This window comes from Nicotiana tomentosiformis, chromosome 1 (assembly GCF_000390325.3).
Source record: "Nicotiana tomentosiformis chromosome 1, ASM39032v3, whole genome shotgun sequence".
NCBI classification, from domain to species: Eukaryota; Viridiplantae; Streptophyta; class Magnoliopsida; order Solanales; family Solanaceae; genus Nicotiana; species Nicotiana tomentosiformis.
This window is the reverse complement of record NC_090812.1, coordinates 19197474-19225037: the sequence shown is the minus strand read 5'-3', so window position 1 is coordinate 19225037 and position 27564 is coordinate 19197474. Positions and strand designations below refer to the sequence as shown.

General features: G+C 37.1%; 3 long non-coding RNA genes across 3 annotated transcripts; 1 reads left to right on the top strand and 2 right to left on the bottom strand.

Moving 5' to 3' along the window:
- The first annotated feature begins 1228 nt into the window (after nucleotides 1-1228).
- Nucleotides 1229-27564, top strand: LOC138905595 (uncharacterized). Its single transcript, XR_011413570.1, has 3 exons — nucleotides 1229-1336; nucleotides 1568-1909; nucleotides 27384-27564. It is a non-coding gene; the product is annotated as an uncharacterized lncRNA (long non-coding RNA).
- Nucleotides 5792-7055, bottom strand: LOC108945551 (uncharacterized). Its single transcript, XR_001969708.3, has 3 exons — nucleotides 6907-7055; nucleotides 6200-6323; nucleotides 5792-6082 (listed from the first exon to the last, which is right to left on the bottom strand). It is a non-coding gene; the product is annotated as an uncharacterized lncRNA (long non-coding RNA).
- Nucleotides 7600-8993, bottom strand: LOC138905536 (uncharacterized). Its single transcript, XR_011413562.1, has 5 exons — nucleotides 8774-8993; nucleotides 8404-8680; nucleotides 8222-8312; nucleotides 8024-8160; nucleotides 7600-7769 (listed from the first exon to the last, which is right to left on the bottom strand). It is a non-coding gene; the product is annotated as an uncharacterized lncRNA (long non-coding RNA).

The following is a 27564-nucleotide window of genomic DNA, read 5'->3' as shown; positions in this document are numbered from 1 at the left end:
ACGAAGTAGAGAAAATAATCAAAGGGAATTTGGGAAAAGAGGAAGCACAAAAGTGGAAAACATTATATGGGAAAACTATTTATAAGGCATGGCGATTCGTTTCTAGCGGTGGCCGACCACCGACTGACACACATTAAATGCCTCGATAAAACCAAATCGATGGGACAGCTATCACGCACGTCATAGTCAAAGTCGATAGAAACGTCATCGTTGATTCGGTCGAACCTTAGGGAAATCACATCGTTTCTCGTCATCTCCTTTCCAAGAAATGAAGGGGCTATCTGTATACAGTTAAAACCGATCCTCGATCCTGAAGATCGATCGAGGATGGCATCTCAATCAAGGGGTATCTTCATGGAGAACCCGAACGAATTCCAATACGGGGGCGTCGAGCTTGGGGCATCCGAATCGACCGAGGTAACATCGACCGATACAGGTCCCGAATATCGATGCCCGAAAGTGATCACCAAGCTCGAAACCAAAGCCAAGGTTCCAATCCGACACCGAGCTCGAGTCGGTATCGAGCTCACAGACAAAAAGTTATTACAACCGCACCAAAGGAGAGAATCTTGGCGGGAATTAAGGAGGAGACACACCATCATGGGTCCTCCACTAGTAATATTATTCCATTATGTTGCTATAGATAAAGTAGTGATCCTTGGCTATAAAAGGCAAGATAGATTATAATAGAAGACATCTTCCCTGGGATTAAGAATTCATTGTGTTTATCTTTCTAAAGCTCACTAAGTATCTTTGTTCATCATTTCCTATTTTACATCATAAATACGTGTATTGTTATCTTCAGATCAAAGGAATCTACTTACCCTTAGAACCATACATAAATTCAACGTTATCCGATTTTTCGGGTAAACAACTGCAACGGTCGAAAGGGTTTTTTCCTCAATGAAGTTTATTAAAAATGACTTGCGAAGCAGAATTGGTGATGACTTTTTGAATGATTGTTTAGTTTGTTATATAGAGGATGGAGTATTTGAAAGTGTACCTAATGATGCGATCATTGATCGTTTTCAAAACATGACAAGTCGCCGAGTTCAATTGAAATGATAATGTTTATATTCATATATTGTGTTTGTTTGGTTCGTTACCTTTAATATATATTAGATATCGATACTCATTCTTTAGTCGGCTTGTTATTGTATATTAGTTTTAGATCATCGTCTTTTCTTATAATTTAGAACCCATACACTTTAAATCCTAGCTCCGCCTCTGTATCCTATGTCTACAAATCTGTTCCTAAAAGTGTCCAATTCTATGAGCAAGTTCTTGGCTTTGTTCTCATCCAGAGGCCCTCTTCCTTCGACTTCGAAGGAGCTTGGTATGGCCATATGGATTCATATTTTGTGTTTGCTTTTATATGCATTTGTCCCCGTATTTGGAAATGATATTATCACAAGTGCATTTGTAAAATTATTTTGCATTATCAGTGCGAATAAGTTAAAATCTGATTTATAAACATGGTTGCGCTAATGCTCCTCTTAGATTTGAAAACTAGAACAACGAAAATAAATCTCTGATATATATATATATTTTGGGTTGATTTTTGCAGGTTGTTCAACCACGGAATCAGAGTTCATTTGCTATGAAAAGAAGACGCACCATCAAAGAAGGGAAAGATATACCCAAAAAACAATCACGTTTCATTCCTATGTTCGGATATGGACCTCATTATTCAAAGATTGGAAGAGTTGAAAATTGAATATGTAACAACTATGAAGTATGAAGGAAGATGGAGTCACTGTGAATCAACTCTTCTTCCATGACCCAGACGGCAACATGATTGAGATATGCAATTGCCAAAATATACCAATTCTTCCGCTTTCCTCTTGTCCTCTCAAGAAGTTCAACAAATATCCAACTTTCAACCAAACCATGCCTCATTCTTTTCACGGTATGCATGTCTCTTGTTTCAGTATCCTACTCCCGATCTCTTAAAAAGACTTTTATTAACTTATATATGATGTCAGTTGTTAACATCCAATTTTGTCCCTTCTTTCTTCCAAACTACTTCTTTAAGCTTCTAATATTACTAATAATATAAAATAGGCATTCTATTATTTTTAACATAAATTAACTTATTTGTTGTTATTATTAAAACTATTACAGTTTTTGTTATTTTTATCATTATTATTATTATATTTACTTTTATTTTATATAATCAATTAATAATATTTTTTTTAATTCTACATTTAATAAATATTTAATCTTTTGATGATATTTTGCTTAACAGTTAGTATAGGTTATTTAGCATATTTTAGATATCATGATTATTTTACGGCATATTAAATAGTTTAATTAATATTAACGTATTAATACAACAATAACAACAACCCAATATAATCCCGCTAGTGGTGTCTGAGGAGAGTGTTGTGTACGCATACCTTACCCCTACCCTAAGGTAGAGAGGCTGTTTCCGATAGACCCTCGGCTTCCTCCCCCCAAGAACTACCTTACCCCTACCCTAGGGTAGAGAGGCTGTTTCCGATAGACCCTCGGCTTCCTCCCCCCAAGAACTCCCCACATTGCTCTTGGGGTGACTCGAACTCACAACCTCTTGGTTGGAAGTGGAGGGTGCTCACCACTAGAGCAACCCACTCTTGTCAATTAACGTAATAATATTATGTAGTATTATATAATATAGCTAATAAAAGTATTTTAAATAGAAGCCTAAAGAAACTAGTAGGGATAGCTCGTGCATCGCCCGGGCCCAATATGAATAAAACTTATACATTGTTTTGTATAGCTAGCTTGGTGGAATAGCTGTACTCTCTGGAAAACAATAAAGCAATGCTGAAGTCATTCAGTTTATATAGGCAAAATGCAGCAGTTGTTCATTTATCAAAGATCTACAGATTTCAATATTTAGATTCCTATGCTAGCTTAATATAAATAATTTGAGGAAGTAGTTCCTGCAAGCTTTAACAAGCAATGCCTTTGAGTCATTCATAGAGTACTATAGTGAAGAGAAAAGACATGGAGAAAGAGAATTTGGTAATACCCTTCTGCGATGCTTTAGAAACAAAATAAGTATTCGAGCCAAGAGGCGGCACAGACACTCGAAATATGAGCTAATATTTGGGAGCTTGTTTGGGTTAAATTCGTACACGCGCCTCAACGTAGAACTTTCTTAAGTTGCTGGTAACATTATCCAGCTGTATAAATTGTGCCTGGACCAAATTTTCAGGAGAATCTTGTACAATAAGATTAGCATCATTCACCTGTTAAAGCTAATACAATTGGATACCCTATAAACAACAAACAAGCCATTTCAGAAAAGTATAAGGGAAAGAAAAAAGAGGAGGAAAACAAATCAATTATGTAATTTGTCATGAGTTATAGGTTGACATTTTAAATTAAATTAGCTGGAGTTATCGACAATATTGTTTATTGCAGAGGATCCTCATAGAATTTAATAATGCAGCAGTTTTCTTTCTTTTCCTTTCTTTTTTCATTTGGTGGCGTTTGAGTGGTTAAGTGGCTCCTCACCAGTATATTGATAAAGCTACAATTCAGGGAAGTTTGATTACTTGAAGGGGACATCGTTAGGATAGTATAATGGAAAATACAATATAAATGTATGGTATAGGGCACCTTAGGATGATTGGCTATATGGTCCTTATAGTACAGTTAGCAATAGATTAAGAATATACACAGGCTACACAACATTCACTTGCTAACTCATATGTAACTACCTATATTCAACTCGTAACAATCATAAAAAAGAACAAAGAACAAGAAAAACATAAAGGATTAGTTGTTTCTGATTGCACTCAGAAATTAATGCTTCCTGCTAGAAAGTCATGTTCTAGTGCTTAATTATGTGTATTTGTAATTTCTTCATGATTTATCTCCTTGCAGTATTGGAGCTTAAATTAACCTATGTAGCTTCTAACTAATGAAAATGACACAAAACTTGTTAGTTCTTTTTAAATGCATTATGAGATCTCAGGGAGGGAGCTAGCATATAAACTACGGATTCGGTCGAATCTAGTGGCTTTTGGCTCGGACCTTGTATATGTATTAAAATATCTCTTAAGTATATATAAATACTGAATTCAGAATGCAATAACATCAATAATCAATGTTGTTTAGTGACACTTCGAACCTATAATCTTCAAATCTTTGGTTATGCTTTGAGGTTTCAAGGCCACTTGATCAAGTCCACCTGCTGATTTTGTTATCTCGTCACCCATTTCACCTTTAACCAAAGTAGATCTATTTGTTTTCCTCTCTCCTGAATATTAAAAAGGCGTGTTTTATCATTTATTTTTCCGCTAGAGTCATTACCAGAAGGTAACCAAACAATGAAAAACCTAATTCGAGAGTTGTTCTAATGAATTTTCTTCTAGTGTGCTATTTCTTTGAGAATGTAAAAAAAATTAGCTTCTTATTGGTGTAACAACTTAGATAGAGTTCGAACAGTCTTTTTAAAAGAGTTTTCACTGCTACCAATATAAACTCAAGATACCATTAATGAAGAAAATATAAAATTCTTAGCATTATAAATTAGTCAGATGGACACACATAAAGAGACCCACAGCCATTCACGAAAGGTTACCCCCTTTGTAATCAAAATGTTAAGCAAATACCACTGAGAAAGCAAGAAGCAAAGCAATCCAAAAGAAAAAGAAGTATGGTAACCAAGAAAATCTCACCAAAAGTATTATTGTTGCCCAAAAAATAATCTGCGAAGAGAATCGAGAACTGAAAGAGAATACAGACGTCAGTAAAAGAACTTATATTGAGAAAACAAAAAACCACGGAGAGAAGTCGATAGATATCTGAGATAGTAGAATGATATACAAGGACGTTACCAATATTGCAAAAAGATGACCAAATGAATCCACCTAAAACATTGTTTTTCTTCTGAATAGCGTAGAAATTCAGCAAATATTTTTATCAGACCTATAAATATGATTATAATTATAGCTAACAAATCTTGGTAGTAAGATAATTTAAGAAAGTAATTTACTTTCTCAGCAAATCTGAGATAAAGGCAATCTGTTGAACATTATCTCTACTCCTTCATAGGTTATCATAAGATGCGTTGAATCTCTTTGGCCTTTAGCTTCTTTCTGAAAATGTAGCTTTGACAAACACACAAATATTATATAAATAAAAAATCAAGGTATCTAAATTCGAAGAAAAAGTGATCGCTTGTCCCACCTGTTAATTTGCACTTCTAATATAGTCTAGCTGGCAGTTGCCCATGCATAGTCTGTCGCACAATGACGTAGTTTATATAACATAAACTTTAAAGTAGTTACTGATATTTTAGCTAAGAAAAAAATCTTATTTATCAACACTTTAGTGGTAGTGAATTGTGTTTAAATGTTGCCAACGATTTTTATAACTGAACTAAAATTAAAATTATGTAAATGATAGATGTGTATTTGTTTTGTTAAATAGTAAGAGTAGACATCAGTAGTATAAAAGAAAATATCATGTGATAAACGCAATAAACTTTCGGAAATGTACATGCATCCTAATTATAAGATGTCGCTGCACAACATCTGGAGGCCGCTCCAATATCCAAAAAGTAATACCAATTGTCGTCACAAATATAGGCACACACTACTGACACCTATTTACGCAAAAAATCTGGAACACTTTGTTAAGACGACCAACTATCTTAACCTTGTTAAGATATCGGTACGATTTGTCAAAATGTATTTGTACATCGCATACCATTTAAGCGTACATCACTGCCTCGACAAAACTGTACAAATAAAATATTCATTTTAAGAAAATTAATAGATGGTAAAATAGGTATTTGAATTTCTAACCTTGAGTGTGGCTTTAGTAGAGTACTTGGTTCCCTTTTTCGTTTCTTAATTCCTTTCACATCAGTCACAAGTATTGGCTCTTCTTTCATAGTTCCCTCGGCACCAGCCATAGATGTTGACTCTTCTGGTAGAAACATGGTTGGTTTTTCAGTGTATGATAAAAGGACCAGAGAACCTATATTTTTGTCTGGTGTTCTGGATGATGACCTTTGTAGCTAAACTCTGAACAGTTTATCTGCAAGTTGTCGATTGATATGGGCAACAGGGAATAACTCATTCTGCAAAGAGATAGTAAAATAATGAATTTGTCAAAGCTTACGTTTATGTGTTATGCATGAGAGTACTATATTAACTTTGTTGTCTTATGTTAACTGTAGTGTTGTACGTGTATGTACCTTAACACTGACGATATCATATATCTGTTCAGCTCTCATGGACAACATTCTTTCGGCCAAGCCTTCAGACACTGTTGCTGTAGTTGTGCCAGTTTCGTCTGTAAATTCTACCTCAAAGTGGAACCTATGATATGGTATGTTGTAAATTATTTTAGTTGAGGTAGAATAGATGGCACACAGTATCAAACATTGTCAATACATCATCTTATTAGTAGCAATTGTTACCTTGGTTTTTCAGTGTATGATAAAAGGACCAGATAACCTGCATTTTTATCTGGTGTTCTGGATGATAACCTTTGTAACTGAACTCTGAACAGTTTATCTGCAAGTTATCGATTGATATGGGCAACATGGAATAACTTATTCTGCAAAGAGATAGTAAAATAATGGATTTGTCAAAGCTTACATTTATGTGTTAAGTATGAGAGTATTATATTAACTTTGTTGGCTTATGTTAACTGTAGTGTTGTACGTGTATGTACCTTAACACTGACGATATCATATATCTGTTAAGCTCTCATGGACAATATTCTTTCGGCCAAGCCTTAAGACACTGTTGCTGTAGTTATGCCAGTTTCGTCTGTAATTTATACCTCAAAGTGGCACCTATGATGTGGTATATTGTAAATTATTTTAGTTGAGGTAGCATGGATGGCACACACTATCAAACATTGTCAATACATCATCTTGTTAGTAGTAATTGTTACCTTGGAATTAACATTCGTTGCAGCCAACAGTTTATGTATTGAACCTCTCTTTTTATTTTGTTCCAAACAAGATGGTTACATTTAGAACAACCTAGTAGATACAATCGTTATAAATGCTCAGGTAGCGAAATTTCTCGTTGGACGTAAAAAGTTTTCGCTTGCAAAATGTAAATGATGAAATAAGTCGTTAGCTTTATGTTTATAACAAAAGCAGTGAGACTTGCTAAATCATCAATTGTTAATTGCATATAATTTTCAGCAGCCAAATAATACAAAGTTGTATAGTTAGTAAAACCTCATGAGCAGTGTGTTGTGATGGTAAAATGTAAAAAATAGTTAGCTAATTTTATGTAAAACTAAATTGAAAACTATTCTGTTTAATATTAGAATAGATTTGTTTAAATCAATAGCCTCTTTCCCAAATATTAAGATGACGTAGGATACAAATAGGATGTGATATAGTGATCAAATTTTAAAAAATATTTCAGAATAAATTTAATTGTAAAGCAAACAATATAAAACTTCAATGAAGATTTTTTATAGTTGAACTTTAACGTAAGAGTTTATTCAAAAAATTTATACTCTAGATTGTTTAAACCATACTGGGCCGACACGAACAGTAGCATATTAGAATTTATTGAACTGTTATGCATATTGTATAAAAGATACGTAACGGCAGAGTACGATGTGGCATTTTTTGGCATTTTCTTTTGTAATTTAATGAACTCACAACGGAGGTTTGCATAGAAATAGCTTAAACATATAATATTTCATCGTCAACAGCAATAAGATTAAGTGATGAAGTTGACTCCGTTGAACTCTTCACTGTGTATTCGATTAGCATTTGTTTGTTCTCATTTGCCCTGTAATTCGCACGGAAAATGTCAGACAATTATTTTTTCACAGAAGTAACATTAGTTAAATAATGATGTGGTACATTTTAAGCACAATTTATATTGTACCAATTTCGTAATTCAGTTGCTTGCACATACAAAGGATTGATTAAGATTGTCGATTTGTATCTTGTTACCAAACGGAAAATTGTATATGCAAATTTTGTTAATAAACAACGGGGAAGCATTATCCATATGTAGAAATAGGAATTTCATAAGCTTACCACCATGGTATCTTGTGGTAGCTATCCGTTTCGGGTGAATAACAGGGTATTCTTACAGTTGCGTCACTTGTGTGAGTAACTCAGTTCCTTCATTGCTTGCCAAGTCTTCCCATATAGTGAAGAAAAGAGGTTTCTTCCTGTATATTTATAAGTGTCAGGTAGAGATTTTGTTATGTAATAGAAGATTAAATGACTCACATATTGTCCATAACTATGGCATCTTGAAATCTCTTAGTCTGATCAGCGGTGTATTACATTGCCCCACAGTTTGCCACCACAACTAATAGATCTGTTGTTATAAACAAAAAATAAATATTTGCATTCACCATGAGTTCCAAGAAATTAAGCTGTTATAAGGCATATGATAATTTGAAACATACCAAATTCAACACCGCAAGGCTGTTGTTCAACATCGAGGAGCGAAATCGTACTCAGTCTCGATGGAGGAGGTAACAATGCCTCCTTTTCATTATTCTTTGGAATAGACTCCACAATAGTGAATCTATCGACGACCCATTAAAATTGGCTGATATGTAGTGAATAAGGCAGCGGATTTCTAACCTTGGCAGTTGAAATCAAATACGTCTCAAAAAGTTCGAATAAGTTATCACATCGTCTAATGTCGTCACTATAGAGTATTACACAAATTTGTTCCTCCTTTAATATTATTAAGAACAATAATGCAGTAATTATTGGAAGAGTACAAGTGAGAAGATGTTGTGTTATAATTATAGTTGTAACTTGACTTACGTTTTCATCCTGGACAATTATTGTCTGAAAACGAACTCGCTGATCTCTGCTGTATCGCGGCCGAAATTTGTCTACAGTCTGAACTTTGCAAGTCCATTCTGTAGTTAGTGGTGTAATTTCATTGATACTAAGTCTTTCTTTCATTTTATCAATATAACCTGCATATTGATATCCGTAAAATTATAAGAACAAACCATCCCACATTATAAATATGAGGTAGCAAATAAAGAAAGCAAAAAAGAAGTAGATATAAAATTCATGAGAGAAATTCAATATTAATTGCAAACTAGTTGGAGAAAGACTGTTATTCCATGAAGCGCATTGCAAGTATGAGTACAAAGAAAGCTTCCACTCTGATAGGGAATTCATTTCACCAGGAAAACTATTTCTAGCTTGTACTTGTAAAAGTTTTGAAAGTTATTTCCGCTCTGCTCTAATTCTGTATCGTTTACTCCTGTAACATTTGAATATCATCTCCATTGTTTACTAATTTGTGATTATCAATGAAGCTGGTATACTATTCACTTTGTGTTCCACCAAATCGGGAAAATGACTTGGGAAAGTAGTATCCTTGAGTAAAATAATTTCTAAAATATTACTTTACACACACATAGTTGCTCCTTTGCGCCATACTGATAGAGGTATGTGTGAGAGCGCATAGAGGAATACAACCTAATTAATAGTTGTATAAAAATCAAAAAAACGTTCAATTAGTCTATACCTAATTAATGTTAAGCTATCAGGTCTGGATCCCCTTGCCAATAGTTGTTTGATTATGACCGGTATTTCTTCTGCTGAGACCAAAGATTGAAAGGATAATAGACTTGTGCAGAATAAAATAAAAACTACTTAAATATCCATAAACCTAAAGTTCTTGAAGAATCCTAGAAAATTAAGGAAAACCTTGAATATGAAAGACTTGGCATATCCACTCAAAAAACTAAAACCCTTAGCTCACCGTCTTCGAGGAAAAAAAACATCGAACACAATGAAAATTAAAAACAAACAAATAGAGTTTTTGAGAAACCTGAGATAAATCAAACGACAATATAAATCAGAAACTTAACAATAGATAAAGCAGGACACATAGTGAAAAAAAGGAATATCCCCAAAATAAGAGTTCATACCGATGAATAAATAAAGGAGCAACTGACTAATAAAATAAAAGAGCTTGAGAAGAAGCAACCACGGTTGGAGAATGAAAGGAGAAGAGCAGCAGCGATGGGTGCTTAGAAAATGGAAAAGATGAAGATTTTGTTAGTAGAAAAACAACGATTGGAGAAGAAGCACAGTAGAGAAAGATTAGTTGAATTTCACGCCTAGCAATGGAAAAAAGCCAAAGAAATTAGGTTTAAACTCCAATTTTACAGCTCAAAATTAGGTGAAGCATATAGATTTGGCAAGTAAAAAATTAGGTAAAGCATATAAGAAGAAGAATACACAGCAACACCCATAAATGACATCAATTTTAAACTTTTTTTCGAATAAATAACCAGTACACCGGTACAATAAAATATAAAACAAAGACAAAGAACATTAACCAACTTAGCTATGGAAACAAAGAGGATGTACATAGGGAGAGCGGAGTAGATTAATCACTTTACGATAGAAAGAAATCTGAAGATAAGCTGAGAAAGAAGATCTGTTAAAATACGCAGTAGAAATCTCAATTCCCTATTAAAGTAAAATTGATGTTCAGTTCTAGACACAAAGAGTTTAAAATCGAATGATGAAGGATTAAATAATGAAGAAGGAGAAGATAAGGTAATTGTAGACAAACGAAGAGCGAGAAAAGCAAATTATTAAGTGGTGGCCATAGAGGTAAATGTCCACCTGTAATGCTGTTAATATCAACCCGACATGTAAAATATGTATAAGTGGGCTTTGAAAATGCCCCAGAAATTTCCATTATTTACAAATTTCTCTAATGGCAATGAACGTAAAAATATTGAAAAACAGGGGTAAAAATATAAAAGCTTAAGCTGGCATTAAGCGGTGGCCATAAAGGTAAATGTCCACGTGTAATGCTGTTAATATCAACCCGACATGTAAAATATGTATAAGTGGGCTTTGAAAATGCCCCCGAAATTTCCATTATTTACAAATTTCTCTGATGGCAATGAACGTAAAAATATTGAAAAACATGAGTAAAAATATAAAAGCTTAAGCTGGCATTAAGCGGTGGCCATAGAGGTAAATGTCCACATGCAATGCTGTTAATATCAACCCAACATATAAAATATGTATAAGTGGGCTTTGAAAATGTCCCAGAAATTTCTATTATTTACAAATTTCTCTGATGGCAATGAACATAAAAATATTGAAAAACAGGGGTAAAAATATAAAAGCTTAAGCGTCGACGAAGACGTGTCTGTGTCAGCTGATGTACTCGCACTTCTAATATAGTAGAAATATACAAAGATGAAGGGGATTGTTCAGCACTCTAGGCCCAAGTTTCGGCCAAACTAACCCACCCATTAAGCCTCCAAACCAGCCCAATTTGACTAAATATAAGCCCAACCCACCAAATGGCCCACCAATTCTACCCAACCTGCTGAATGATCAAGTGACCAACAAAACCTAACTCTTTGGTTCTAGATTATTCTTTTTAGCGCATATTACTTTTGTACCCCTCATTAAATGTTGCCAAAAGAATAGCCCTCTCTTTCTTCACGTGTAGAGCTATCTCTTTCCTCACAAAAACTTTTTGACTTTCCAAATCACATTGTCTTTTTCCAATTGGGATAATCTTCCTTGCTTTGACCTCCCATGGCAAGAAGCACCTCATTTAATTTTCTGCAACATCAACGTTCAAATTTCAAACGTTCAATAGCCTTGACTCAATTTCAAAATTCCGCCCAAAACTAAGAACCCTAATTTTACACCTATAAATACCGGCGTTTGGATGCTATTTGGGGACAACTCGGAGCCGCCGCTCTTCCCCTCTATAAATCATTCTTTTCCTATCAACTGTTATTCATCTCAGAAAGGCTTCATTCTTTTGACTACCCTGCTGTTTCTGTTGGGTATTTACCCTTGCATAAAGTCGATTATCTTCATTTATTTTAGTCGAATCTGCTTTTTTCCGAGAGGAAGGAGCGGGCTTGAAATCGGAGTTCGATAGTGCATCTAAGATCCGTGCCTCGGTTAGCTGCTCCGCAATAGGTCAGTTTTCTTTCTAAACTTTAATCTTCCCTTATTTTGTTATTAGATGTAAAGTATGTGTTGTTTCGTCTTCTGTAGAAATCACGTTCCTTAGTGAGTCGTGTTCTAGTTGTTTACTTACTAAACGTGAAGAAGACATGTTTGCTAAAATTACTCTACAAAATGGGTCATGCTGTTTTAGCCACGAATTATGATCCAAGTATAAGAGTCATGTTTTAGGAGTTGTATAGAAACCATAAGTGGCGGAGCCAGAATTTTCATCAAGGGGTGTCAAAATATAAATAATTAGATATATTGAAAAATCAAGTGGAGTCAACAAATAGTAAATATACATAAAATAAAAAAACTTACCTAGCAATATAATATAATTTTCCGGCGAAGTGGTATGCTTGACACCCTTTGATTCAATGTGGCTCCGCCGCCGGAACCATGCCTTTAAGCATTTTATAAGATGACCATGTATTTTTAAAAGATTGAGTGGTCAGTGTTTTCTTCTTTTCATCCTTTACCTTTTCTTTCGAATCTGCTAGTTTTGAATACTTTTTGATTTGGTTTAAGTTGAGATTAATTCATGTCCTATGTCCTTGATATCATGAAAATAAGTATTCGTCATGTGTTTGATAAATCATTAAGTTAATATGACATTCTGTGATTCTTGGGTTTGTTAAAAGTCGTATGTCAAGCGTTTTGTTTTTTTATCTAAATATATATAAATCTTGATTTAGTTAATGCCTATGTCATGTTTAGGACTCATTTTATTTATAAATTCACACCATTATTTACTGGAAGTTATGTTCTGGTTAGGCTAGTCAAACTACTTGTTTATAAATACATACTATGCATATAGGTCCCATTATTTAGCAGAGAATTTTAGGAGAGTAGAATTCATGTCTAGTTACCATGAGTATGCGAAACCTACCATACCGAATACTCTTTTTTTTTTTTTTTTTGATCTGAAAGTAGAAGACTATCGGTTTTGAGTAATATAGAATGCTTTGTAGTCTTTTGTTTGGATTCGTTTAACCATAGAAGAGTACGCCTGTAGGTTTATCGAACTATGGAAGTTGTCTAATGGTTATCACTAACTCTTGAATATATATTGTTGGATTAAACATATTATAAATTTAAGTCTTTCCTCTCAGTCCTGAAATCTTGATTGTATGACAGCATATCTTCTTTATTTTGAATCCGATAATTTAATGTGCATTCATTATGTATTCACCTTAAGTTTACCTTTAGTATAGAGGATAACTAACTTAAGCAGATCATCATCAGTAATATCTGCAAGAAATAGCGACCCTGTTATGAATCAAAAGAAGTATAATACTAGTTTTTATTGCCTTTATATGCTATTACTGTTAAGGATGACTCCTAATTATTTTTTCCTTTCTTTGCATGTACACTCTGGAGCAAACGGAGTCTTAATTCGAGTCTCTCGCAGTGGAGTGTCATAGAGACTCAACGCTACCACCACCACTACATGGAGTCATTGCATACCATCTTCCTTAGAGCACCGGATAGCGAGAAAAACAAGCGAATCTCTTGGGGTCGCCTATGGCGGCTTTTGTTTTCTACTTTGTCCAATGTTGTTAATCTATGTGATTTGTTTTATTTGAACCTATGATTGATGATTAATTTTATCGTTTAAAATTACAGCTTTAGTTTTGGCAAAGTATTTTGTTGAAAAAAAAAGGACTTAAAGGATTTAATGCACTCAGAGCTTTGGGGAGATAGTTACCAATTGAGTCTTTATTCTTTTTTTTAAACTTTGAGAAAGTATTTTTATAAGCTAAGACAGAATTTGAACATATTTTCAAATCAATTGACTCTTTACTCAAAATGACGTTTTCTTAACGATAAGGTGTTTGATAAATTTGAGTTGGATATTTAACTAAACTACTTCGGAACTTTGATCCATTTCCCAAGTAAAAAAAGACTCTTTTTCTCTCAAGTTTAGTGTGATGAACCGTCATGTCATCATGCCACGTAGGTGCCATTTGGCATATATTAATGCTATGTGGAAGCTTACATAAGAGGAAGTTTAGCATTTGTGAGAAGATTTTCGAGAAGTATGGACATTTCCTTTGGAAGACCCTAGATCCCTATGGATTTGCTAGAAAAGTCCTTACAATCTTCTAGGCTTGTAGAGAATTATAGAGAAAGCATCTTGTAAATATTAAGGACTTGTGTAACAAATAATATTTACACACTAGCCCCTAAGAGACTAGTATATAAAGGGGGTCATTCATTTGTATTTCACCAAACAAACAATTCAAGTTCTCTCTAATACAAAGCTTTCTTTATCAATTCTCTTGTGTTCTTTTTACCATTCTCTTAGCGATCTTAAGTGTAGTAAGGTTGACTTGGCATAGCAAGAACGTGAGCAAATTGTCAAGTGCCGTACATGTACTTATTTAACGACTAAGGATGTGACAACGTGGTATCAGAGCAAAGGTTGCAACTAAGGGAATGGCGAACGACGGAGAAATTAACGCTGTCAGCACCTAAGCTAACGTCATCCAGGATGCTGTTGGCAAGAGTGGCCGTAACAAAAAGAAAAATGCCACCAACAAGAGCCAGGAGGTGCCACCTGAGGTTGTATGAAACGAAGGGCTTACATCTCAAGAACCATCTGCCACTGAGGCGAGCGAGGATGAAGTGGAGGTCCTGCCCGAGGACGTCTCGCTCGGTAAAGAGTGGGTGATGAATATGAACGCGGGGATGGATGCCGTAGAGATCTTTGGCCAACGCTTGGGGAAGGTGGAAGGCACCCTTAGCGTTCTTGAGGGGCACACTCTTGAAGAGTTTGAGAGTGTCCGAAATGACTTGGAGGGACGTACACAGACCGAGATGGAACTAAGGCAAACCATCACTACCTTAGATTGCAGACTCATGGAGGCTTTGAGTACTATCGATGCTATGAAGGCAAAGATAGAGTCACTCGAGGAGCATGTTAATGCTAGCGTGACCGAGGTAGCCAACAATGTTGTGGTCATGAGAGAGGCCAAGATCGAGGCTCCCAAACCCCCGATGTTCAAAGGTGTTCGTGATGCACAAGAAGTGGAAAACTTCCTTTGGCACTTGGAGAACTACTTCAAGCACGAAAAAGTAAGGGAGAACGAGGCCATGATCAACAACACTGTAGTGTTGTACCTCTCAGAAACTACCATGCTATGGTGGAGAAGGAAGATGGCTGACGTGGATAAAAAGGTCTATGTACTATTAGCACGTGGGATCAGTTCAAAGCCGAGTTTAAGCGACAATTCTTTCCAAACAATGTCTTGTACGAAGCTAGGCGCAAGCTTAGGGAGTTGAAGCAAACGGGGAGCATACGTGTCTATGTCAAGGAGTTCACTACCCTTATGCTTCAAATCCCCAACCTGACCAATGGTGACTTGCAGTTCCACTTCATGGACGAGTTACAAAATTGGGCTAAGTAGGAGTTGCAACGTCGACAAGTCGCAGATATAGACCAAGCCATAGTGGAGGCTAAATCATTGATGGATTTCAGGCATGACAAAGGCAAAGGCAGAGAATCAAAGGTTAACAATGTCAAAGGCGGGGGAGACCGTGGCAAAGGCAAGGAGATACAACAACAATACTACAAGACTCAAGATTCCAAAAGGTCGAGTAGCCATCAGGGTTACGCCGAGAAGAAGGCACTGACCAAGAAGAAGGGATGTTACATATGCGGAGGGCCGCACAACTTCAGGAATTGTCCCGACCTAAAGAGCCTCAGCACCATGGTCCGTGAACGGGAGGAGCAGTCGCAAGGAGAGAGTTCGGGAGCTGCACAATTGGGTATGATCGGTTTATGCGGTGCTGTCACGAAGCAATCTGTCCAACCTACCGAGAATGGCAATCAGTACGTGGATCTCACCATCAACAACAAGCCTGCTCGTGCAATGGTGGATACTGGAGCAACTCATAATTTCGTGACTGAGGCTTGCTCCAACCAACTCTCGCGTCAAGACCGTGAATGCTGGAGTACAGAATGCTCGTGGGGTAGCTAATGGAGTTGGTGTCAAATTGGGGACTTGGAAAGGTATGCCAAAATTTACCGTAACAACTATGAATATCTTTGACATCATATTGGGACAATAGTTCTTTAGACATTGTCATACTTTGATCGACCCCTACCTCCAACATCTTTTGGTTATGGAGCGAGAAATAGATTGCATGGTACCTACAGTGACTATGCCACACGGACAGAGCCAAGCACAACTCTAAGCTATGCAAGTTGTCAAGGGGATCAAGAAGGGAAGCCGATGTTCGTGGCAACCATCGCAAGTCTAGAGGAAGAAAAGAGGTTTCAAGAGACACTACCACCTTGCATAGAGAAGTTACTTGAGAAAAACAAAGATGTCATGCCCGAGGAGTTGCCTAAGCACTTTCCGCCTAGGCGAGAGGTGGATCACAAGATTGAGTTGGAGCCAGGGGCTAAGCCACCCGCATTTTCCCCATATCGTATGGCACCGCCCAAGCTAGAGGAGCTCAGGAAACAATTGAAAGAGCTGCTAGATGCTGGTCACATTCGCCCATCAAAGGCACCTTTCGGCGCACCGGTATTGTTCCAGAAGAAGAAGGATGGATCGCTGCGTTTGTGCATAGACTACCAGGCACTTAATAAGGCCACAGTGAATAATAAGTACCCAATCCCGCTCATTGCCAACTTGTTTGATAAACTTGGGCAAGCCAAGTACTTTACCAAGGTGGATCTTCGCAAGGGCTACTACCAGGTTCGCATTGCAGAAGGGGATAAGCCGAAGACAGCATGTGTGACGAGATATAGAGCCTTTGAGTGGTTGGTTGTTACACCATGTGCGTCTCAAGGTGACGTATAATGAATATGAGACTTGTTAATCATGATTTAAATGAGTTTAAAGTCATAATATGACTATATATGATGTTTGGATAAAACATATAAAGTTTGGGAAAAATCGGATTAAAGTTGCGGAAAAACCAACTAAGAATTTGCCCTATAACAGAGCTTTTTGAAAAATAAATTTCATGTGCTATATGAGGTCTTTTTGGGACATATTATATACAAAATCGAATGTCTTGGAATGAAGTTTCCAACGCTCTTAACCGTTCGTTCATACCATATCCGGATAAAAAGATATAAGCGTCGGAAGATGGGCGAATGAGAGGGTGCCAAGCTAGCACCTCTTTGACTTTTCAAAAGTTGATAGATATGTTTTAACTCGTCTCTCTCTCTCTCTCTCTCTCTCTCTCTCTCTCTCTCTCTCTCTCTCTCTCTTCAGTTTTACATAGAATCTTACTAGAGGACACCATAAAGTAAAACGGTCCTTGAGCTCTCTAATAGTGCTTCAAATAATACTAACATCCGGGTACGAAATCGAGAAGCGATAACATCAGAACGATCCCTACGACGTAAGTATCGCTATATCGCCTCTCTTTTTCTTTGTAGTTTGAGTTTTGGAATGTATTTAATAGTTACTAAAATTCCTAATTTATGTTTTTAAGTGTTTAAATATCAAGGAATGTTGATAAATTCATTTCCTAATAGTTAGAACTCACGGGACGGTGATCGAAAGCCGTGAGTTCGAGTTATTTGACTTGTAGTGGACTGGTTTTTGAATTATTATTATATCCTCTATTCGCTATATCGCCTCTCTATATTCTTGATTCTCCATGTGAATTATTATTATATCCTCTATTCATGGATCTCAGAAAAATACGTATTTGATAAAGTTTGTCCGAAAGGCATACTGATTTTATGATATTCGAGAAATCTTATTAACGTATTTCTTATGCATTTCATGCATTTATAGATGTACATTGACCCATGACCAGAAGGCGTTATATACGTGTATATTATATGTATATGGGATATGGGAAAAGGTTGCGACGTTATATACGCACCACCACCTGATCAGCTAGTATACGTTGATGATTTTGCCCACAGTGGCTGAGATGATATGATGTTATGTACGCATATACCTATGCATGGTATGACATTTATACGCACATGCATGACATTACAAATTTTCATGATTTACAGAGCTATTCAGAATTACAGATTGAGTTCTTTACTCCATGTTTCTTTCATGCCTTTTATATACTACTGTCATGCCTTACAGACTCGGTACTTTATTTGTACTAACGTACCTTTTTCCTGGGGACGCCGCGTTTTATGCCCGCAGGTCCCGATAGACAGGTTGAGAGTTATCCAAGCAGGCTATCAGCTCAGGGAAAGATGTTGGTGCGCCCCATTTGCTCCGAAGTTGCTTATTTGGTCAGTATGATTCAGACATGTATTGTTTAGTATGGCGGGCCCCTGTCCCAACCTTTATGGTATTTATCTACTCTTAGAGGCTTGTAGACATATGTCATATACGTAAAAGATTGTATGGCCTTGTCGGCCTATGTTTAGTATACGAATGATTATTTTGGTCTTATAGGCCCAAGTTGGTATTTCATATTTTATTCTACTTATCTCACGACAGCCTCTTCGGCTCATTTACCTATGATAGTATGATACAAAAGATACGTTTCGTTGGTACTCGGTTGAGTAAGGTACCGGGTGCTCGTCGTGGCCCATCGGTTTAGGTCGTGACAGAAGTGATATCAGAGCAGTTCTGTCCTAGGGAGTCTACAAGCCGTGTCTAGTAGAGTCTTGTTTATGGGTGTGTTGTGCACCACACTTATAAGCAGGAGGCTACAGGACATTTAGGATTGTACTCTTTCTTCTTACTCTAGATCGTGTGGTCTGCTCAGTTGTAAGAAATTCATATTCCTAAATTCTATTTTATTCATTATACAATGACATCTACATCCAGAAAGACAGTTGGTAAGAGATTGAAGGTGGCTGTGGAAGAGTTGAGTCAGAGGAACTCTATTTTGCGTCATGCTTATGATGAGTAAATTTAAGGCCTTCATAGATATGTGTGTACTATGACGTGTGAGCCTCTTGATAAGGAGCCCTAAGGCATGAATATCTATCTACCCCTCTGGTAAAAAAAAGCAACGAGAGAATCAGAAGGTAGATACAAGTTTCAACAAGTAAAAGAAGCTAGGTGAAGAAGGATACGAGGTACGCAGTTAGTGAAGATTATCTGTATTTACAATTCAGGCAGAGAAATATAAGCATTCTGAGTTACTTTCAACAATAACAAAGATATATTCAGTTGACAACACCCATTTCAGTTATGCCCTGTGGGAGCTAACAAATATAATTTAAGAGAAGGATGGGATATCAGCATCCAGCTGGAGTTAGAGTAACCCAAAATTGTGGATGGATTATTATCATTAGCTCACATTTCTGAGAGATATTGCAAGCGTGGTAATGGTTCTCCTTGTGCGACACTCAGATGGTGCACTCTAGAATAGTACAATCAGATATGAATACTAGAATGTTCAAAAATTTCAGAAGATTGGTATTGGAATCCTAGAAGGGATAAATATTTACCTTTGTATGGCTCTCGTACCTAGTAAATAGAGAGTGTTAGATGACCCGAAGAGCCAGTGAGTTGAATCATGGGGGGCTAAAAGTGAAAGAATGTTTTGAAGAAGTTTTCATAATAAGGTGATAGACAGAAATATTAGCAGGAGAATAAGAAGAAAGTAAATGAAGCATTATGAGTAAGATGTGATAAATGGATGATAACGGTAAATCAAAATATGACTGGACTACAGATTCTATAGTCAAGTGAAGGAAAAGACAAGAAGTTACATGCCTTGAGACAATAAAAGAGTATAAGCCATAAGGTCATGTCCCCATTTCGAGAAATAATTTGGTGACTCATACGTTATTACCAGAAGGAAAAGTTAGACCCCCGGAGTAATAGAAATTAGTATGGGCTTGTGAATAAGATAAACTAAACATGAATTCGAGACCGAAGGATTTGATAATAGTTGACATCGTGAGAATTTCAGAGATCGCGTTCCGGGCGATAATTGAATGGACAACAGAAGTATAACTTTTAAAGGTCATTCAGGAAGACGTTTCCCTAAAACAAGTGCTGTGAGCAGAGTTAAGCTTAAGAGACTAAGTCTGCCAGTTATACTAGGTGTCACCTTTGTGTGTAAGAAATTAAATTATCCCTGGTATAGAAGGGTTACTGCAAGGCAAGTAAGAGTCCGTGAAGATATGAAAAGACGCCAAATATGAAGAGGTGAAACATTTATAGGTAAATCTTCATAGCAATAAATGTTAGTACTCCCCTAAAGGGGGGAAAATGGTGTGATATGGTATTAAGTCGGAGTTATGTGGTTAAGGTAACTATGGAATAGTAAAGCAAGAATGTGGCAAAAAGGCGAAAGGAATGAGATTGCATTTATTCAAATCCTACGGATATGATATGACTCCAAAATATTATGTAAGCATGATGACGGGGAGAGGTAGTAAGGGCTCCATCACTAGATTTTATTGATATATAAGTGCAAACGAACACTTGATACATAAGGAGCCAGTATGCGGGGTAAGTTAAGACAAAGGATATAACCCAAGAGACATTACGCAAAATATAGATATGAGAATGGACTAACGAGTAGTTAGTAGTTGATTCAGGAAGAGCCTAGTCATGGCTAGACAAGAGGATATAGACAAATCAGCAGATCGTACAAGATAAACGTAGTGAACCCCAACATAGTGAATCCAGTCCCGCAGATATGATGTCGTAACCCTTGAGAAATATTCAAATAGGAGTTGGGGTAATTATAGGTATCGTATAAGTATTATGAAAAAAAAATGGTGCCACTGAGAAGATAGTCAAATATTTTAGTTCAGAATCAACCTTACGAGCACAAGGGCGCGGAGGTAAGTAGTTAAGGATAATTATAGGTGAGTAAGAAAGTCAAAAATCCTTTCGGGTATACGATGTAATAAGCTCGCAACTTTACATGAGTCAAATGGTCTCTCTTAAGTACTACAAAGAAAGACTAGCTGAGGGAATAAGGAAGAAGGCTCCAACTTAAGCATAGTGATATAAGGAAGAAATGGTCTTGTAACAACAGTCTTACAACAACATTGTATGCACTCCATAAGAAAGTGGGACCTATCGTGGCTAATGAACGGGATAAAAAAATCAAAAGATGATATTTGAGATCATATGAGTTATAGGAAATTCTAGTATTTGTGGACAATGAGATAAGCCATGTATTCATGCAACATGTGGCAGAACGGCCATGAAAAGTAATTGCTTATGTTTAAAGACAACTAAGAAAGAACGAGAAGAATTATCCGACCCACGATTTAGAGTTAGCCGCGGTGATTCATGCACTAAAGATGTGGAGGAACTATTTGTATGGCATTCATGTTAATATCTATAAGGATCATAAGCGCCTTCAATATATCTTCAATAAAAAGGAATTGAATTTACACCAAAGGAGATGGTTGGAGCTACTGAAAGACTATGGCGCTGATATTGTATACCATCCAGGGAAGGCGAATGTAGTAGCCGACGCCTTCAACTGTAGATCTATGGGTAGCCTGTCATATTTACAGCCAGAGAAGTGTGGGATAGCCTATGAGATTCATCAGCTAGCTAGTCTTGGAGTTCGATTACTAGACTCAGGTGATACCGGAGTTACTATTCAGGACATGACAACATCCTCTTTAGTAACTGAAGTGAAGGAACGCCAGTATGAGGATCTCGTGCTAGCTCATTACAGAGATACATCCCCTCAAAAGGAGAATACACCATTTGAGATTACAGGAGATGGAGTCCTCATATATCGAGGTCGATTATGTGTTCTAATGTGGCAGGGTTATGTCAGAAGGTTATGGGAGAAGCTCACTATCCTCGTTATTCTATTCATGCAGTAGCGACGAAGATGTATCGTGATATCATGGGAATATACTGGTGGGATGGAATGAAGAAGGATATAGCAAAGTTTTTTACTCAATGCCCTAATTGTCATTAGGTTAAGATTGAGCATCAGAAACTCGGTGGATTATTACAGGCTATAGAGGTTCCGACTTGGAAATGGGAAGTGATTAATATGGATTTCATCATAGGCTTACCTCGTACCCAACATAAGTTCGATTCAATATGGGTTATTGTCGATAAACTTACAAAAGCAACCCATTTTCTGTTTGTCAGGACTACTTATTCATCAGAGGATTATGCAAGGCTTTAAATTAGGGAGATAGTACGACTTCATGGTGTCCCTATATCTATTATCTCAGATAGAGGTGCTCAATTTACAGTAAATTTCTGGAGGTCCTTACAAAAGGATTGGGGACTCAGGTAAGTCTTAGTACAACATTTCATCCCTAGACAGACGGTCAGGCTGAGCGTACTATTCAGACACTGGAGGATATGCTACGGGCTTATGTGATGGACTTCAGGGGTAGCTGGGGGATGATCATCTTCCACTTATTGAGTTCTCATATAATAATAGTTATTATTCCAGCATTCAGATGGCTCCATACGAAGCTTTTTAAGGACGGAAGTGTAGGTCACCTATCAGATGGTTCGAGATTGGGGAAACTAAGTTAGTAGGACCAGAGTTGGTACAACAGGCAGTTGAGAAGATTAAGCTTATACAGGAAAGGCTATTAGCAGCTCAAAGTCATCAAAAGTCCTATGCAGATAATCGACGATGAGACTTGGAGTTTCAGGTAGATGACTGGGTATTCCTAAAGGTATCACCGATGAAAGGCGTTATGAGATTCGGTAAGAAAGGAAAGCTTAGACCTCGGTACATTGGACCTTATAAGATTATACGCTGAGTAGGCCTAGTAGTATATGAGTTAGACCTGCCTTCCAAATTAGAGTATGTACATCTAGTATTTCATGTGTCTATGCTCCGTAGGTGTATTGGAGATCCCTCTGAAGTCATTCCAGTTGACGATGTTCAGGTTACAGAGTAGCTATCATATGAGGAATCTCCCATTGCTATACTAGATAGACAAGTTCGGATATTAAGGACTAAGGATGTAGCTTTAGTTAAAGTACTTTGGATTAACAATAATGGGGATGAGATGACTTGGAAAGATGAAGAAGAGATGAAGACTAGGTATCCTCGCTTGTTTCCACTTCCGGAGGAGGATCAGACTAAGACATCACAACCTTTAGGTACGTATATGGTACTTGATTCTTATGTTAGTTATTGTTACTGGTCGTGTGAGGCCATTGGTGTTATTGATGATTGAAGCCCTGTGTGGCTTTGTATTTTTGGGTTTTCTGTGTGACAATTTGGTAGTAGTACCGTTACAGAGGAGACTCTGCCAAAATGTCTATAAATATCTCGTAGTTTAACATTCGAGGACGAATGTTTCTAAAGGGGGAAGATTGTTACACCCTGTGCGTCCCAAGGTGAAGGATAATGAATATGAGACTTGTTAATCATGATTTAAATGATTTTAAAGTCATAATATGACTATATATTATGTTTGGATGAAACATATAAAGTTTGGGAAAAATCGGATTAAAGTTGCGGAAAAACCAACTAAGAATTTGCCCTATAACAGAGCTTTTTGAGAAATAAACTTTGTGTGCTATATTAGGTATTTTTGGGACATATTATATACAATATTGAAGGTCTTGGAATGAAGTTTCCAACGCTCTTAACCGTTTGTTCATACGACATCCGGATAAAAAGATATAAGCGTCGGAAGATGGGCGAATGAGAGGGTGCCAAGCTAGCACCTCTTTGACTTTTCAAAAGTTGATAGATATGTTTTAACTCATCTCTCTCTTCTCTCTCTCTCTCTCTCTCTCTCTCTCTCTCTCTCTCTCTCTCTCTTCAGTTTTACATAGAATCTTACTAGAGGACACCATAAAGTAAAACGGTCCTTGAGCTCTCTAATAGTGCTTCAAATAATACTAACATCCGGGTACGAAATCGAGAAGCGATAACATCAGAACGATCCCTACGACGTAAGTATCGCTATATCGCCTCTCTTTTTCTTTGTAGTTTGAGTTTTGGAATGTATTTAATAGTTACTAAAATTCCTAATTTATGTATTTAAGTGTTTAAATATCAAGGAATGTTGATAAATTCATTTTCTAATAGTTAGAACTCACGGGACGGTGATCGAAAGCCGTGAGTTCGAGTTATTTGACTTGTAGTGGACTGGTTTTTGAATTATTATTATATCCTCTATTCGCTATATCGCCTCTCTATATTCTTGATTCTCCATGTGAATTATTATTATATCCTCTATTCATGGATCTCAGAAAAATACGTATTTGATAAAGTTTGTCCGAAAGGCATACTGATTTTATGATATTCGAGAAATCTTATTAACGTATTTCTTATGCATTTCATGCATTTATAGATGTACATTGACCCATGACCAGAAGGCGTTATATACGCATATATTATATGTATATGGGATATGGGAAAAGGTTACGACGTTATATATGCACCACCACCTGATCAGCTAGTATACGTTGATGATTTTGCCCACAGTGGCTGAGATGATATGATGTTATGTACGCATATGCCTATGCATGGTATGACATTTATACGCACATGCATGACATTATAAATTTTCATGATTTACAGAGCTATTCAGAATTACAGATTGAGTTATTTACTCCATGTTTCTTTCATGTCTTTTATATACTACTGTCATGCCTTACAGACTCGATACTTTATTTGTACTGACGTACCTTTCGCCTGGGGACTCCGCGTTTCATGCCCGCAGGTCCCGATAGACAGGTTGACAGTTATCCAAGTAGGCTATCAGCTCAGGGAAAGATGTTGGTGCGCTCCATTTGCTCCGGAGTTGCTTATTTGGTCAGTATGATTCAGACATGTATTGTTTAGTATGTCGGGCCCCTGTCCCGACCTTTATGGTATTTATCTACTCTTACTGCTTACCACAGGTCGGCGGGTCTATGCGCCTAAGTTTGGAGACATTAGACGGCGGATCATAAGGGAGAGTCATGACACAATGTGGGCTGGTCATCCGTACCAACGTCGGACTAGGGCGTTGGTTGAGTCAGTCTACTATTGGCCATGCATGCGAGATGACATAGAGTATTATGTGCAGACTTGTCTTGTCTGTCAACAGGACAAGGTTGAGCAACAAAAACCCGGAGGATTTTTGGAGCCACTACTAGTTGTAGAGCGTCCAAGAAACTACCAGTTGCAGAGCGTCCATGGGACAGCGTGACTATGGACTTTATCACTTGCCTACCGAAGTTCGACGGTTATGGTACTATTATGGTGGTCATGGATAGATTTTCCAAATATGCCACCTTCATGCCCGCCTCACCAGGTTGCACTGCCAAGGAACCCGCCATGCTATTTTTTAAGAATGTGGTGAAGTATTGGGGCTTATCAAGGCATATTATCAGTGATCGAGACCCCCGTTTTACTGGAAACTTTTGGAGAGAATTATTCGACATACTTGGCACGGAACTGCATTTTCCACTAGTTTCCACCCACAGACAGATAGACAAACGGAACGGGTCAATGCCTTACTTGAATGCTACTTGAGGCATTATGTAAGCGTGCATCAGAAAGATTGGGCAAGGCTTCTAGACATCGCCCAATTCTCTTATAACTTGCAGCGGAGTGAGTCCACGGGGCGGACACCATTTGAGCTAGCCACATGCCAACATCCACAAACTCCACATTCATTACCAGCCGCATTCAAGGGAAAGAGTTTGGGGGCTTATCATATGACCAAAGGATGGGAGGAGCAGCTTGACACTGCTAAGTCCTACTTGGATAAGGCAGCTAAAAAGATGAAGAAGTTTGCGGATCGTAAGTGGCGTCCCACGGACTATAGAGTTGGGGACATGGTCATGGTGAAGTTTAACCCAAGACAGTTTAAGGCACTACAAGGCATGCATCAGAATCTGATTCGCAAGTATGAGGGGCCATTTAAGATAGTCGCCAAGGTAGGCAAGATCTCATACAAGCTTGACATGCCATCGTATCTAAAGATCTACCCCGTCTTCCATGCCATCATGCTTAAGCCATATCATGAAGATAAGGATGATCCGAGTAGGGGCCAATCAAGTCGAGCGCCTATGACTATCACCTCATCGCATGATAGGGAAATCGAGGCTATCATGGATTACCAGGCCAGGCGAAAACAAGAGCAAAAAGCCACCGCTATGTTCCTCATCCATTGGAAGGGCAATCACCGGAGGAGGCCACATGGGAACGATATGAAGACTTATGGCAATTCAAAGGTAAGATCCGAGAGTTTATGCAGCAACATTGCGCCGCGGTCGTCGCAACATTAGGTGGGGGAGAGAGTGATGAACCGCCATGTCATCATGCCACATAGGCGCCATTTGGCATATATTAATGCCATGTGAAAGCTTACATAGGAGGAAGGCTAGCATTTGTGAGAAAATTCTCGAGAAGTATGGACATTTCCTTTGGAAGACCCTAGATCCCTATGGATTTACTAGGAAAGTCCTTGGAATCTTGTAGGCTTGTAGAGAAATCTAGAGAAAATCCTTATCTTGTAAATATTAAGGACTTGTGTAACAAATAATATTTACACACTAGCCCATAGGAGACTAGTATATAAAGGGGGCCATTCATTTGTATTTCACCAAGCAAACAATTTAAGTTCTCTCTAATACAAAGCTTTCTTTAACAATTCTCTTGTGTTCTTTCTACCATTCTCTTAGCGATCTTGATTGTATTAAGCCTGATTTGGCATAGCAAGAACATGAGCAAATTGTCAAGTGCCGCACATGTACTTAATTAACGACTAAGGACGTGACAACGTGTCAATAAAATTTCAATCCAACGTGAAACGTTTTAGCCTATTTTGAAACCTAAGCATATTTTGCTAATTCAAGATATTCAGATTTGGATTTGAAATTTGATTTCTTTTAAAAGTCTGTCCTAGTCCGTTGAGATTCTGTCTGGAGTCACGTTTTTAGCCATAAACTAACCTAAAGTTTGGCGGGTTAACCGTAACTAACGGATTATAAAAGGTGCTATAAAAACCTTCCTTTCAAGATATTTAGAATACTTATCTAGAATTTCTAAGGTTAAGAAGACCATAAAAACAGAGTAACTTTAAGCACTACTTAGTTAAAATTGGTGTCCAAATTTACTTTTAAACGAATTAGGTGACAACTCTCTTTAATTAATTAAACCTTCAGAATTACCAATATGTTATATTCTAGTTTCACCCGTGTTAAAATGGGGTATAACATCAGTTTAAAACGATTTTTATATATAGTATTATGTTACCCAAAGGTAATTACTTGTAAATGTGTATAATAAGTTGAATTGGTCACTGGAGAAGTACAATAAATAATTTGTTACAATATATTAGTAGATTAAATCACGCTAATAGTATAATATTTTTACACTGACAATTATATAAGCTAAGTCCTTTAAACAAAATTTAGCTTAAATGAGGACAAGCTTTTTTCCAAACGACCTATTAAGTTTGATTAATCCAATGGCAATGGAAGGAGGAGAATTAGACGTTAACCTTGTAGATTTAGTATAGCATTATTCTAATGTTGTGAGTTTGAAAATGCAGGGAATGGAACCAGTAAGATGAATTGCTTAGGAGATCAAGTGGAATATCTGATGTTGGAGAACTTAGCCATGAATATGATTGACATTTCATTTTGAATATTTATACATATCTTGTACGCGACGAGTCTTTATCTTTTTACCTAATTCAATGAAAGAAATACAGAAATTTCACTTCGTTAAAA